Source organism: Camelus bactrianus, chromosome X (assembly GCF_048773025.1).
Source record: "Camelus bactrianus isolate YW-2024 breed Bactrian camel chromosome X, ASM4877302v1, whole genome shotgun sequence".
In the NCBI taxonomy this organism is placed as follows: domain Eukaryota; kingdom Metazoa; phylum Chordata; class Mammalia; order Artiodactyla; family Camelidae; genus Camelus; species Camelus bactrianus.
Window position 1 is genome coordinate 104,454,732 of NC_133575.1, and position 14,921 is coordinate 104,469,652.

A 14,921-nucleotide genomic window follows, 5' to 3' on the forward strand; every position below is an offset into this window, starting at 1 on the left:
ATAACTCACAGAGAAAAAAAATGTGACAATGAGTGTGTATATGTCCATGAATGACTGAAAAATTGTGTTGAACACTGGAATTTGACACAACATTGTAAAATGATTATAAATCAATAAAAAAAAGTTAAAAAAAATAAATAAAGATTGCATTTGCTTCCAAACTTAGGAAATTAAATTGTAGCAAATACTGGCACATGCTCATGTGCACTCACAGGCAGTGTTGTCGTTTTTTAATCCAGCACTATTAAAAATAAGTTCCTCCACTTTACTCCCTTTCTTTCTTGGCCTTCTTTATTCTTTCTGTAGCTGTAGGGGGTCACTCTTTCTTCGTGTCTCTTTTGCCCATGTGTCTGTTTCATTCTTAGGGTAACTTTTTTTTTTGGTCCATTGCACTCTGCCCACTTTCCTTTTTCTGGGCTCTCAGAGTCATCATGTTCATCTTCCCCTTCCCCAGTTTGCCAGTATTCCAGTTACCCCAACCCAGGCCAGGTCCGTTTTTCAGCCTGGGATAGGCAGGGAAGCTGCTCTCCAGAGCAGGGGTCGGGTGAGATCTGGTGTCACTTGATACAGAAATGTCACTGTTAGCATTGAATTAAACAAATACATCCAGAGATTACAGAGGCTGCGTGCGTACACATGTAAACCTGCGAACGCAAAATTGCCCCTTCTCTATGGCCAGGGCCCCAGCCAGTGCTAAAGCTACATGAAATAGCAAATATGGATACTCACTGCCAAGGGCTTACTATTTGAACAAATGAGAAAATTGTACCCTTGCCTAGGGGTGTGTTCTTAAATAGTTTTTGCTCCTGTTCCTCATTATTGCCTGCTAATGAGTATGTGCACTGGCAGCGAGCCGCCAGCTCTTCCCAGCTTCCTGTAGTACATTGGATTCACTTCTGAACACGGCTTTCGTCTGTATTTAAACCAATGAGATTGCTTGCACTTCATTCTGGAACTACGGTAGGTATGAAATACACGGATAGAAGATACATGTGTACTGTTACTTTTTTTTAATGCAGTGAAACCTAGAAAAAGGAAAGAGCAATCAAAATCAGTCTTGATTGACGGTAGTCTGTTTTTTGTAGGATTTATATTTTATTTACCCACGTAAAAACTCGGGATCTTACTATATTCGAGACAGAAAATGTTCCATAGTCATTCTAATCACAAGAATTTGAAAAATCCACAAAGTATCCACAAAGTTTTAAATGTACTTTCAATACTAAGGAAATGGTAACTGATAATGTAGAGGTTTTATCATCAAGGTTGTTTTGACGAGGATGGCACAAGACTAAATTTCTGTTACTCGATTGATTAACAAGTTTTGTTGCTCACTTTCAGTTTTAGAGTTGCAGACGAAGCTGCTGGGTTCTGTCAGATGACAAATGTGTGATTTGTTCGGAAGCCATTAAGGATTGGTTTTTCAGTGAATCTCTGCCACGTCGAGTATTATACTTTATTCTTGTTCGGGAAGCTAATTGCCAGCGCCTGCCTATAGACATAATCAGGCATCTGCACTTCCATGTGACCGGGCAAACTGAAGTAACAGGTGTTCCCCCCAGGTTTTATAGAGACTAAAGGGTACACATAGACACGAATTCTAAATTCCAAAAATATTGATATCACTAAGCCATAGTAGTGGATTTAGACATTTTGAATTAACAACATTTTATGTTTTTTAATAGTTTCTAAGAAATACTCTGTAAATAATGGTAGTTTCAAATACTTGAAATGTTTTTTTTTTTAAAGTCCCCAGCAAGATGGCTTCTAGAAGCTAGGGAGTCACTTGAAGTTCCTTGTCAAGATTCTACATCTCCAGATGCCAGCGTCAGTTCCGATTTTCAAATTCCAGGCCCTTCCCTTCTAGGCCACAGGTGACAGAGTTTTCCAATATAGTAGGCACACCTAAGTACACCAAGGAAAGAAACAAAACAGCCAAACTACTAAGAGGTGAAAGTTGATACTTGCATCTACAGATAAAGCAGTTGGCCTTTGTTAGAGGAGCCACTTTTAAAATGTCAACTTTTCTTCCCAATTTATTAAGGAATAATTAACAGATATAATTGTATGTATTCAAAAGCCTGGTGATTTCATATACATAGACATCATGGAATGATTGTCAAGGTGATTTAATATCAAATTTATTGGGTGTCATCTATGTACAGTAAACTGCATCCACTCAAGGCATACAATTTGATGAGTTTTGACGGATGTGTAGACCCATGAAACCACTGCCAGCATCAGGAGGTGTGGAGTATTTTTGTCACTCCCCCAGAAGTTTCCTCATGCTTCTTTTGCAATACATTCTTCCCCTGCCCCCGCCCCCGGGCAGCCCTGGTCTGCTTTTGTGTGAGAGCTGCTTTCTAACTTAGAGTGGAAAGTTTGTGACTTTCTCTATCCAAAGACCAGGTCTAAGTCTAAAACACAGTCTAAAATCATATTGTAGAGAGAGTCCGGGTTTGATTTCCTACAACTTCTTCCCCATTATCTAAAGATGAGTCCTTAAGAATTTTGCCTGCAAGTAAACCACAGCCTCTGGACTGTATAGTCTCGTTACATAACTTGGATTGAAGGGAAATCACAGCCAAGAGAGAAACAATTTGCCGAGGAGGTAATTAGGCTTGTTTATTTTTAGAAGAGGTACTGGGATTGAACCCAGGACCTGGCGTATGCTAAGCATGCGCTCTGCCACTTGACTTATACCCTCCCCCACCCGAAACAATTCTGATAAAATAGAAAGGCGGTGTATGTTCTTCTAAAGAAGGAGATACAGTGAGATGTCACATCCCCCCAAGGACAGGACAAATAAAGTAATTTGAGCTCTGCTTCACACTTACTCATAAAGTTAAAATGAAAGGATGAGAAGAAATGTTTTGCACGTATAGATCTATACCTCCAGCTAGTGTATTTATATAATCATTCTTCAGGAATAATCCTATCCCTAGAGACTTCCAAAAGATTTGAAACAGGTTTCAGAGGGAATTTTCAGTCGACAGAAGGTGTACCATCTTCATACACTTAGGTGCAAAGCCCGCTTTTAACCTGCCGAGTGTTGCTTTCCCATTGATGTATTCAGCTGAACAAATGATAAGGAAATTTAAGGGCTGTAGTATTGAGATGCAATTTGACCCTTCTTCACTCACCCTCTCAAAATAATTCATGTCACTATCCATTTATATCTAGCTGGCTGTCCATCCCATTGCTGTCACTCTGTCCTGCTCTAGTCCCCACCTGCCACTCCTGATTTCTGCTGTTTCTGCCCTCTTCTGTCTTCCTTTCCCGGTTTTCTTCCTCCTCATCTTTTCTGTCTCCTGGTGCCGCTCCTCTTACACTGCTCTGCTTTCCCAAGACAAAGCTGTTTGTATAAACATCTCCAGACTGAGTCATCAGCAAACTAATTCCAACACGTCACATACCATATTGGAGGCTGTTTCTCTTACTTTTTGTTTTGTGACCCAATAATTTCCTCAGATTGCTTTTCAGTTTGGGGCCACACTGGAGGTTTGAGAGTTGTTGAGAGGTTGGTTTTCAGATAATCAAAGTTGAATATGTTATAGATGGCCTTGGAAACCATAAATCATTAAAAAGAAAGGAATGATTTACATTACAGTGCACCTATGAAACTACCTTTTACAAAGCTGAAGCAATTAAAATTGTCTTGGGGTAAGGTGATTTATTGTTTCTTAGAATGTACTGTAAAGTTTTTTTTTTTAAAAAAAAACCTTCAACATTTGTCAAAATCTATTGATGCACAACACAGAGTGAACCATAATAGAAACTTTGGACATTATGTGATAGTATCAGTGGTGGCTCATCACCTGTGAAGGTAAGTTACAATAACGTAAGATGTTAATGGTAGAGGAAAATGGGAAGAGGGTATTGTGCAGGTGTGTGGAAACTACTTTCTGCTCATTTGTTTTGTAAACTTCCAGCTGCTTTTAAAAAATCTATTAGTTAAAAATAAATTTTCATACATATGGGATTCAGAATACAATGACTATGTTAGGCACTTTTTATTATTAACTTGTAGATAAAAGTGCAGTATTCATTTTTAAGTACTAGTAAAGTAAGAGAAGTGCTTGGTCATGAGTCATATAACTTGTACCACGGGCCCCCCGAAAAGGGAAAGGATGAGCTGTCAGGAGAGCTGCCCAGTGCTGCTCACCACTGTCTGGTTGCACAAGAGTTACTGGGCCGGTCAGTGTGAGCACTGGGTTGGGACTTTCTTTGTCTGCCACCATTGGGGCGTTGTGCCATCTTTGTGGTGGAATGGAGACACAGACTTGACAAATTCCCTGCCCTACAACCCAATGAGCCCTCTTTTTGATCCTTGCAGTTGTGGTATCAGTATCAACAGTGACAATTGGTGAGCTCATGCCAACTCTTGGAGCCAGTATCCAGGTCAGAGTTTGATTGCTTTGGGCCAGAGGCTATCGCATGGCTTGTAGTAGCATAGACCTGACACCAGAACCTCTGGGCAGTTACTCAGCAGGGCTGGTGGATAGTAAACCCATGTGAAGAGATTAGGTCTTTTAAGGTCTTGTTGTAAATGGTTTCTGTATATTGGAACTGGGTGATTATGAACAACTACAAATATATGCTGCTTTCTTGAGTTGGCTATGAAAACAGAACATTCTATGTAGGCATTAGTAGGTGGGGGTGGGGATCAGGCCTGAGACGGATGTAGAGACTGAAGGAGACAAGCTAATGTGGGGATGATGTTAAAATCATTGGAAGAGAAGAAACTGACAGAGTGTACAGAATTAGAACATATATGAGGGCGGTCACTCAAGGAATGGGTGTCTGGGGACGTGGCTGTTCATGGAGTGTGTCTGTCAGGTCTGTGATTAGACCCAGGGTCAAAAACTTCGTATAGTTACCTGAAAAAATACCAGTAAAGAGGGAGTGAGTTAATAGAGTTCACCTACTTAGTAAATTTTATTTTGTATATCGGAAGAAACGTTTTTGTGTATGGATTTGTCCTGTACATGTGTTGTTATACTTGTTATTAGACAAGCTTTCACGTATTTTTTTCTTGATCCACTGCTTGATTGGTTGACTGTACATGTGATCCTACCTCTGTTGGAAGCAGGAGATTTTCACAGGGGGATGGGGAACGGGGGAACAGGAATAACCTCTCCCTGAGTCCCAGTCCGTGATGGAGGCCGGGGATTCCAGTTAGGCTGCAGGATCACAGGTGCCTGTGGGCCAGTGGCGAACCAAACGGTGACACTGCCAGTGCATTCCTGGTGGTCACCTTCACAACTCCCATCACGTTCTGCGAGCTGTCTTGATTGCACAGCAGTCATGTCTGTCATAGAGACGGCTAAAGTAATGGTCTGACCACATCATCGTGTATTTGCACCACAGGTGTAGACGGGCTCGGCCGGTCAGTCTGGAGGCCTGGCTCAGTCCTGGTCCTCCCGACCAGGCTGCTGGAAATAGCTGGAAGGCCTGCGGCGGTGCCGTAGCAGTGGCAGGCAGGGCGGGTGTGTGACACCATCATGTCCCTCGCTGCTCACCCAGCTGCTGCTCGCTGCCCTTTGGCTCCTCTTTGTCCCCCTCCCCTCTGTCTCTCCTGTACTCTTAGTTCAGTTACTTGTGAATTTTCTGTTAAGGAACAAGGAAAGAGGGTCTCAGCACTAAAAAGCTGGGGGACCCTTGGCTGAAGCAGTCAGACTCCCGGAGCAGCGCCCTTCAGACGAGCTTCCTTCACGGCCAGGCTTCCGGAACCGGCTGTGCAGGCTTGTTAGGGGTAAAATGGAACTTAGGGTGCTTTGTAAAGTTCCTGACAGGCGACTTGAAAGTTGATTTGTGTCACCCTGTAAACTTACCATTCCTTCCACTTTTAAAAGTGGATTTTTTTAAATCTGATTTTTCTCGACGTGTTTGTTATTGTCCTATAGCTGCGGGCACGCTGATGTGGAAGGATTTACTCTGTGGCTAATTGATTGGAGCAGGGGTGCCCTGTTGCCAGCGTGTAAGGAAGCAGTTCATGGAGTGCCCAACCCAGCTTATACAGTAGGAGTCCGAGCACTTCATCAAATGTAGTCAGCAAATGTTTATTGAGTGCATACTCTGTGTGCAGGGCCCTTTGCTAGATGCTGTGGGACATGTTAAAAACAAAAGCGATCTCTTTGAGCGAGGAACATCTATTCTAACTGGAGCCGCTGTTAGAGACGCATTAAGGATGTTGTGGAAAGAGTCCTGAACTGAGGGGGAAGGGAGAGAGTCAGGAGTTTGGAATCCTAGCCCAAGTTCTGCCAATAACCATCTGGTCCCTTGGGCAAATTACTTGCCCTCTCGGGGTCTCAGTTTATAGAAAGGGAATCGGGCTGGATAATCGCTAAGACATTCTATAGATTGGTTCATAAACAAATGGGTTAAAAAGCTAAATAACAGTAGAAGGCAGTAATAGAAGAGATTCCAGAAGATGGTACTTTCTCTTTTGCCAAATCAAGTATACATCTGATAGTATTACACGTATATGGTACATACAGTTGTACTGTATACTTACACTAATTACAACTGGAGACCAGCATTTCTCAAAGTGGGGTCCTTGGATCAGCAGCATCCGCATTACCTGGGAGCTTCTTAGAAATGCAGATTCATGGGCCCACCCTAGACCTGCTGAATCAGAAGCACTGGGGATGGGGCCCAACACTGTGGTTTAACAGTCCCCCCGCCCAGCAGATTGTGATGCTCACTAAATTTTGACTACAGGCTGTGGGAATTTGGGGTGGTGGTTCTCAAACTTGGCTGCACATTAGATTCATCTGGGGGAACTTGGGGTGCAACCAGACTCCCCAGGTGCAGCCAATTTGAGAATCACTGGTTTAGAGGAGGGTGGCATGTGCGAAAGCACCTGCTATTCTCCAGTGGTGACAAACCTCCGAGGCGGGGAGTCAGCCAAAGCCAGAGTTGAGTATGGGGGAGGGGAAAAGTGGGTTTGAAGATGATTGGAAGGCCTTGGATTTCGTGCTAGAAATTTGGCCTTTAGATTACAGTGGAGGAAGGTTTTGGGGAAAGGGAGTGATACGTTCAAGGTGGTATGTTTGCAAGATTATTTTGGCAGCTCTAGGGAGCACGTGCATAGTCAAGAACATCTGATGAAGTAGTCTAGGTGTGAAGTAATCAGGGGCCCCATTACAACTGTAGAAGTGAGATTATAAGGAAGAAAAAGTGTGAAAGCTCTTCTGCAGGACAGATGGCCAGGATTCGGTGATGATTGTGGGGGTCAAGGCAGTGTTAAAATAGTCTTTGGCTCAGGAGTTCCTCTCTTCTTCTGGGACAGCCAGCGCTTTCCAGATGCAGCTGTCAGGATTGTCACATTCTATGGGTCTGAACTCATCCTTTGTCCCTCGTTGCTTTGATTTAGGAGTTCTTATTTGGGGGGCGGGTATTCCCCAGTGAGTTATAGAAAAATACAAATTATAGTCACCCAGAAAGCTACCCACGGTCATCATAGCAGGGGAAAAAAATCCTGTTTCTCTTGATGAAGGAATGCTTGGAGTTGTGGGAAAATTATAAACTTGGCAATGACTAATTCAAACCTATCAGTCAATTAAGTGAATTTTTACTTTATCATTTGTTTTATTTGGGAGCTGTTGTAATAGTCACTGAAAGAACATCAATCTCCATATTTTTAAAACAAAACAAAACAAAAATACCATTGAACATTAGGGCAAAGGACAAGAATTTCAAGATTTTACCTTTTGACTTTAGCAAATATTTGCAGCTCCATTTTTCTTGCTGGATTTCACCATTTGATTTTTTTTTTTTTTGCATTCCTGTTTGTTCCTCATGTCCAGTAAGTTTTATTTTCTCTGTTATTGATGGCTTTTTTATTTGTAAGTATTCTTAATGGATTTTTGTTTTTCTGCTTTTCTTTGGGCTTACAAAGAGCAGTTAGCCAGCGGTTATGTAAAGATACACACAGAAAATACCTAAAGTTTTTTTTTTTAACATTTTGACTTCTTTCATCCATTTCTTCCCCCTCAACCCTGCCTCTGGCAACCATCAATCTGTTCTCTGTATCTTTGAGCTTGGTTGTTCTTTTTTTAATTCTAGATTCTGTATAGAAGAGAGATCATACAATATTTGTCTTTCTTTGACTAATTTCACTTACGATGCCCCTAGATCCATCCATGTTCTTGCAGATGGCAAGATTTCCTTCTTTTTTATGTCTGAGTAGTATCCCATTGTATACGCATGCACCACAACTTCTTTATCTATTTATCCACTGATGGACATTTAGGTGGTTTCCATATCTTGGCTGTTGTAAGTAGTGCTGCAGTGAATATGGGGGTGCAGATATGTTTTCGAGGTAGTTTCTTTGAATAAATACCCATAAGTAGAGTTGCTGGATCATATGTGAGTTCTATTTTTAATTTTTTTGAGGAACCTCTGTACTGTTTTCCATGGTGGCTGTACCAAGTTACATTCCCACCAACAGTGCATGAGGGTTCCCTTTTCTCCACACCCTCACCAGCACTGGTTAGTTGTGGTGTTTTGATGAGAGCTATTCTTACAAAGTGTGAGGTGATATCTCTTTGCGGTTTTGATTTGCATTTCTCTGAGGATTAGCGATGTTGAGCATCTTTTCATGTGTCTGTTGGCCATCTGGATGTCTTCTTTGAAAGAATGTATTCAGTTCTCTCCCCATTTTTTAATTCGATTTTTTTTTGGCATTGAGTTTTATGAGTTCTTTGTATATTTTGGATGTTAGTCCCTTATCATATATATCATTTGCAGGTACTTTCCTCCATTCTCTAGGCTGCCTTTTCATTTGGTTCGTAGTTTTATTTGTTTTTTTTTGTTTTTTGTTGTCCCACTTGATTATTTTTGCTTTTGTTGCAAAAGTATGCTTAATGTTTTAGTACTCCAGTTAAAAAAGCACAATTTTTAAAAATTTCTTATCCCTCCTTTGTGACCAAAAATTCTTTAACTTTGCATCCAGAAATGGCCCATTGAAAGAGCTCCTTAGTGCTTATCCACGGCCTGGGGGGGCGTGCTGCTCACCTTTCCTCCTTTTGTTAGTTTACAAGTTGTGTCATATCTGGAAGGAAAGACCTTTTGTTACTAGTTTGGAAACTTATAAAGGCAAATTCGGTATTTTAAAGGGTTACATATATTCCAATGCAAGGTTTAACAATGGCTTACCTTTGGTAATGCTGCACGATTTGTAGTTTTCTGAAGGAACTAGAAAAAGAAATCTATGGAAGAATCTAGACAGATCACAACTTGAAATGTGTAGTTTATCTAGAAGATAAGATACCTTTTAAAAATATAACCTATCTTTTCCCAGGTGGGATCAAGAGTCGTCTGTTTTCAAATTGTGAAGAATATTATATCATATAAAAGTAAATGTAGGAACTTATGTGGAAAAAATGATCTTCTAGACATAGTATGGTGTATATCATACTCAGTCTTTAATATAAGGACACAAAGGTAGATTTTGTTCTGTTTCTATAACATAATATCCTTTTGGGTTTTATTTGTTTGTTTAGTTAATGTGTTGTTAAAGATTTGATGATGTTGCAGATCTTAATGATGTTGAGATTATTAAAATGAGGCATCTTTCATCTGAACTGTTTGTTTATAGCAATAAATAAATTTGCTGGATGAGAGCTACTTTGTCAGTCCTTCTGCTAAAGTGGCCATCTTGTTTGTATTTCTTCCTGCGTTTTACGGATTTACGTATTTCAAATGCGTTTTGGACGATGCATACGCCAATGTTTCTGAAGATCATAGTAGCGTAAACATCTGAATGGAAGCAGGATAAATGAGTCTGGGCTGGCCGCCCGGTACCATCACAAGTGTACCTCATTAAGAAGGTATTTGGGGTTCACTGCTTTCTGGTTTCTGAGGTAGGAGAGAATATTCTGAAGGACATGATTAAGGCATGGTTACCATGACAATCACATTCAAAGAATTTAGAGGAGACAATGAATCTGTGGGGCTCATCCATTTTGATTGATTCAACCGGTCTTTTAGGTTCATTCAGACAGCTGCTGTCTCTGGGTTCTCTTTTCCACATAATTCACACAATTGATTGGTGATTTGGGGGTCATTGCAGCTTGGCTGTCTGTAGTGATAGGGTCGCCAGTGTCTTGTGACCAAAATACGGTGGCTAGACCTGAAGGAGAATGATTGTGTATGTTAAATGTCACTAGGACGTAGCTGCTGGCTTCTGGAGTAATATAAATGGTTTGTCTAATTTCACTTATGAATTCTGTCAGGGTGGGATAAGATTAACGTGATTTATTTTGCAGCATGACTGACCCTAAAGTGTTTGGGTTTTATTTTGGATTACTTTGCTGTCATCACATTTTACCCACTGTCTTTGGCTGCTGCTCTGTTTTTCTTCTTTGACTTGCACAATATCGCCAACACGATTTGTGTCATGTCTGATCAGAGCCACAGTCGCACACAGCACATCTGAAAGTATACACAGCTCTACCTGCCGTGAGGGCCTTTACCCTCCCAACCCCAGCTAAATGTTAAGTGGCACACGCTAGCACCGACAGTAAAGCGAAATGGAAATACAGATGCTGTTAAAATCTTGCTGTACGTTTTTCTCTTTCTTGGTGGGCTGGTTTTGATGGTGAAACCATGAACTCTGGAACCAGACTCCTCTGGCAGGGGCCCAAGTTGGACCCCAACCAGGGAGCTCTGCCTGCTCAGCCTTTGGGCCTTTCTCTCTTCTGCCCTCTGGAGGGCGTCGGGGAACATGACATGCAAGGACTTCCTCTGGAAGGGAGAGCCTGCATCTTTGAGTTCTCTAGCCTCCCCTGGCCCCACCAGGCTCCTCAAAGCCTGAACTTGTAGCGGTAGGGAGCAGACAGAGAGAACGCAGGGAAGGGGTCTTAGGGCGGAAGCTATCCTGGTTCTTTAGAGAACAGGGTTACTTCAAGTAGAGCCCTGGATGTATTGAATCCATCTCCAGGAAAAATCAGTTCCAATGGGGTGGGTAAAATGAACCAGTATAATAATAAGGCTAGAGGGTGATGGGTTCAGGTTTGAAGTTTTAGTTCGGCTGGATCTAACTAGGGGTATATTTGGGGCCAAGTATCTGTGGCAGCATATGAAGGCATTATCCAAGTTTGATAACAATTTCATTCTGCGCCTGCAGCAATAGTCATGATAATTATATATCTGATATTCAGCTAGTACTTTTCATGTATAAGGCACTAAGCGCTTTACAGGCGCTGGCCCCTTGCCACTGTCAGCCTGTCTGTGAGGTAGCTGACCATTATGAGGCTCAGAGTGGTGGTACAGCCAATGTAAGGCAGGGCCCGCATGTGACCCCAGGCTGTCTGACCCTGGCACCCTTGCTGTGAACAGCTGTGCCATGCTGCATTCTCGCTGCAGCTGCACGAAAGGGTGTGGCATCTTCTAGAAACAGTGAGTTCCAGATGAGTGGGGTGTGGGCGGTGGGAAGTGAGGCTGAGCAGAGCCTTTTGTAGATACGTACCATGTCAAATCCTGGGAGCTAGAGAAGAAATAAGGCATTTCTGCCTTTGCCACCAAGAAACTTCAAGTCCTGTAGGATAAATGAGGCATAGCATGAAACCAGGGGTACATTATTCATATAGTAGAGTAACAAAATATTATCTCTATTTAAGTACTGGTGGGAAGAGGACTACAAAGTATTCCTTGGGGGCTAGTCACTTTCAGGCATTCGTGTTTGAAAGTTAACTCTTTGTTGCCAGCACTGATCTGCCTTGCTCTGGGCTTTTGACCTGGCAGACAAGGACCCTGTCTCTGTAGTCGGCAGACTTGTCCATTTTGAGTTTGGAAGAGATGTCTTCAACTCTGACAGCTGTTATTAAGGTCTCTAAACAGATGAACCCACTAGTCTGTTGAACTTACTGGACCAGCTGCTTATTTTTGTTTAAAAATAATCTCAGCGGGGAGAGTATGTCTCAGTAGAAGAATGTGTGCTTAGCATGCTCGAAGTCATGGGTTCAATCTCCAGTACTTCCATTAAAAAAAAACCTAAAGATAAATAAATAAATAGACTTAATTACCTCCCCCTGGTAAAACAAACTAAACTTGCAAAAAACTCTCTAACCACTGTTTTTTGGATGGGCCTGGAGCTGATTGGTTGAGGGCTGGGGGCAGTGATGAGCCGGGTTATAATCCTTGGTTTGTGTCTGCCTTATTTCATCTGATGGATACTTCTCTAGCGCCTCCTGTGTGGCAGGCACTGTTCTGGCCATGGGACCAGAGCAGTGAACAGAGCAGACGGGGCCCTCTTCTCGGGGAGCTGTCTTTTTCTCAGATTTCATTTGCTCGTGTACATTTCACAGTTGATATAAAAGTGCCTTTGGTGTGAGTTTCAGGATTTGACACATTGGGGATGGTGCCATGATCACACTTCCTTTCTCCCTAGCCCTAGCCAGTCCTTTCTGAATAATTAGGGGCGGGGAGGGTGATGATGTCAGCATGCCTGTAGGGAGGCCTTGTGGGGAGGCCTCGTGGGTGCAGGGAGGGCGGTGTGTCAGGTGTACTGTCTTTGTGTCGGCGGCGATGGGAAAAGCACAAGGCACACCTGTTTCCTAGTCATGCTGAACCATCCACGAGGGGATGAGCCTGCATCCTAATCCTGTTGTTGATTGGAGATAACTTCAGCAGTCGCAAGGCACCTCATCTCCATAGCAACACCTCTAAATATTACTCTGGTGACTTGTGCTCTACATTCTGTCTGGATCTGAGCCCTCTTGTGGCAAAATATTCTAAAGATGTTAAAAGAGGGGGGAAAAAAGTCTCAACTAATAAATCTATTCTAAACGACTGAGTCATTTGTTTTGATTACCCGGGTGATTGCCAAATGTTAATTTAAAACTGAAATAGGCCATGAGCTCACCCTGCTAACAATGCTGAGTGTTTGAACTAATACAGCTTGATAATGAGGGGCCGGATCCACTGCTGGGCGAATGTTATATGATAAACAGACATTTGGGGAAATATGCAGAACGCCTTGGCAGTTTTCCTTTAACTTTAAGGGTTGTAAATACAAAGTAGAATGTGTTACCTTGAGCCATTTCAAAGGAAATTGACTTTTTTTTTTAGAATATCTAACTCTCTTCTGAAAAAGTAACTTTGTCTCTTGATTCTCCTTTTTTCTTCACGTAGGCACGTCAGAGGCTGTGTTGTCAACTGTGTCCAGCCCTCACTGAATATCCCATTCTCCACACATCCAGTGTGAGGTGAGTCTTTCTAATTTCCACGAATTCCGACACTGACCTCCAGCCTTCTGGTTTGTGGTGTCCAGGTTGACACTGTACAGTCGACTTAATAAGCAGGTTCATTTTAATTGACCCAACCAATATCACAGCTTACCCTACATATTAGCTCTCTGGGGAACGCCTCTTCCAGGGAGAAAACCTCACATTTGCTCTTAATTTGGGGGCATGAAAAGTGTGCCAAGCACAGCAGCGTGGTCAGAATGTCTGCTTGAAAACCCCGGCACGGGCAGTAGGGAGCAGGAGAGCCGCGTGGGTGGAGGGAGGAGAAGGGAGGGGAGGTGGCACTAGGCTGACCCAGTCAGTCTGCGGCCACCGGCCATCGGGGATCTTGAGCCTCAGGGTGACACGAGCCGAGGTGTGGGGCTGCCACCTCACAGTCTGCTCACCTTGAGCGTTTCCATTGGGTTTCAGTAACGTGGGCCAGGAGATCTTTTTCTGAGGAGGACTGAAGTTCCCAGTGCCGCCCTGTGGGTGTGAGCAGCGGGATGGGCGAGGCTTTCCACGTAACATGCCCTGGACGGGCATCCTCTGGCCCCTTTCCTTTAGCCTCGGCGACTTATGGATGCTCTGTGATGATTCCAAGTTACTGATTTCTCTCTCTTGAGAGATGGGGGACATTCATCTTTGAAAATAGTGGAAGGAGGGACTCTCCAAGGTGGTTCCTCCAGGAGCACAATGTAAGGGCCGCAGCCTTTCTGCTCTCTGGGCCTGGATCTCCACGTGCTTATGAGAGATTTCCAGTTTCATCCATCAGAAGGTTGCTGCATGTCTGCCTCCCCTGCACCTCGCCCCGCTCCATACGCAGTCCCTCCGCACATTCCGGGCGGGGCCTTCTGTTTCGGTTAGGGTTGATGCTCACAGGTGGTGAGAGATGCCTTTGTTGCATCTACTTGATGCGGAACTCTTCAGGGATTTTGAAATATATATATTCAAATACCTAAATATATTAAACCCTAAAAAATGAAAAAAGGGCAGCTTTTTAGAAGTGTTTAATCTGAATTTGATACGTTTCATCAATTACAGTGGTGGTCGGCATTCCTTCCCGGGTCCTGGGGCTTTAAACTGGCCCTGTGATAAAAGCTTCAGCAGTTTCTCTCAGCTGCCAGCCTCAGTCATCTCTTCCATGTTCCGGTTTAAGCCCTGGCATTGCTCCCATCCACAGTTTTTACCTAAAATTAGGATTGTTTTCAGACTTTGTTTTCTGATGATAAAAGCCTGTCTTTAAATAAAGCCTCAAGTCTGACCCCAGTAGAGACACTAAACCAGAGCTGCTTGGCTCAAGGAGGAGGCTGTGACTCTCTCCTCCTCTGGGGAACCCTAGGGCAATCAAAAAGCCATGCTCCATCTAAAGAGCAGAGATTTTTAGCTCTGTGCCCTTTCACAGCTCTTACTTTTATTTTCCAAGGAAACAGAGACTAGATTGTTTAAGACCACATACAGAAAGGTAAAAAAACATCCTCCCATCCCCTGAGTTGGAAATGCTGGCCAGGTGAAACTTGTCCACTCCCATGTGTTGTTTGCCCTTAGTAATTCCACAGCAATCTGCAACCGTGACAGATTTTGTATGCAGAACACTTTGATAGAAACTGTGTGTACAAGATTGTATTCTTAAAGTGGAATATTTTAATTAAAGTGGTTTTGTGATATTACGATTATCACAAATCACGA

The 14,921-nt window shown here is 42.9% G+C and overlaps 1 protein-coding gene across 1 annotated transcript in view; it reads left to right on the forward strand.

The window, feature by feature from the left end:
- FHL1 (four and a half LIM domains 1) overlaps positions 1-14,921 on the forward strand; it is a 55,366-nt gene that overhangs the window by 7,118 nt on the left and 33,327 nt on the right. Inside the window, exon 2 of the mRNA XM_074359429.1 lies at positions 13,141-13,214. The gene's annotated coding sequence lies outside the window, so the exon portion shown is untranslated. The remainder of the gene's footprint in view (positions 1-13,140; positions 13,215-14,921) is intronic.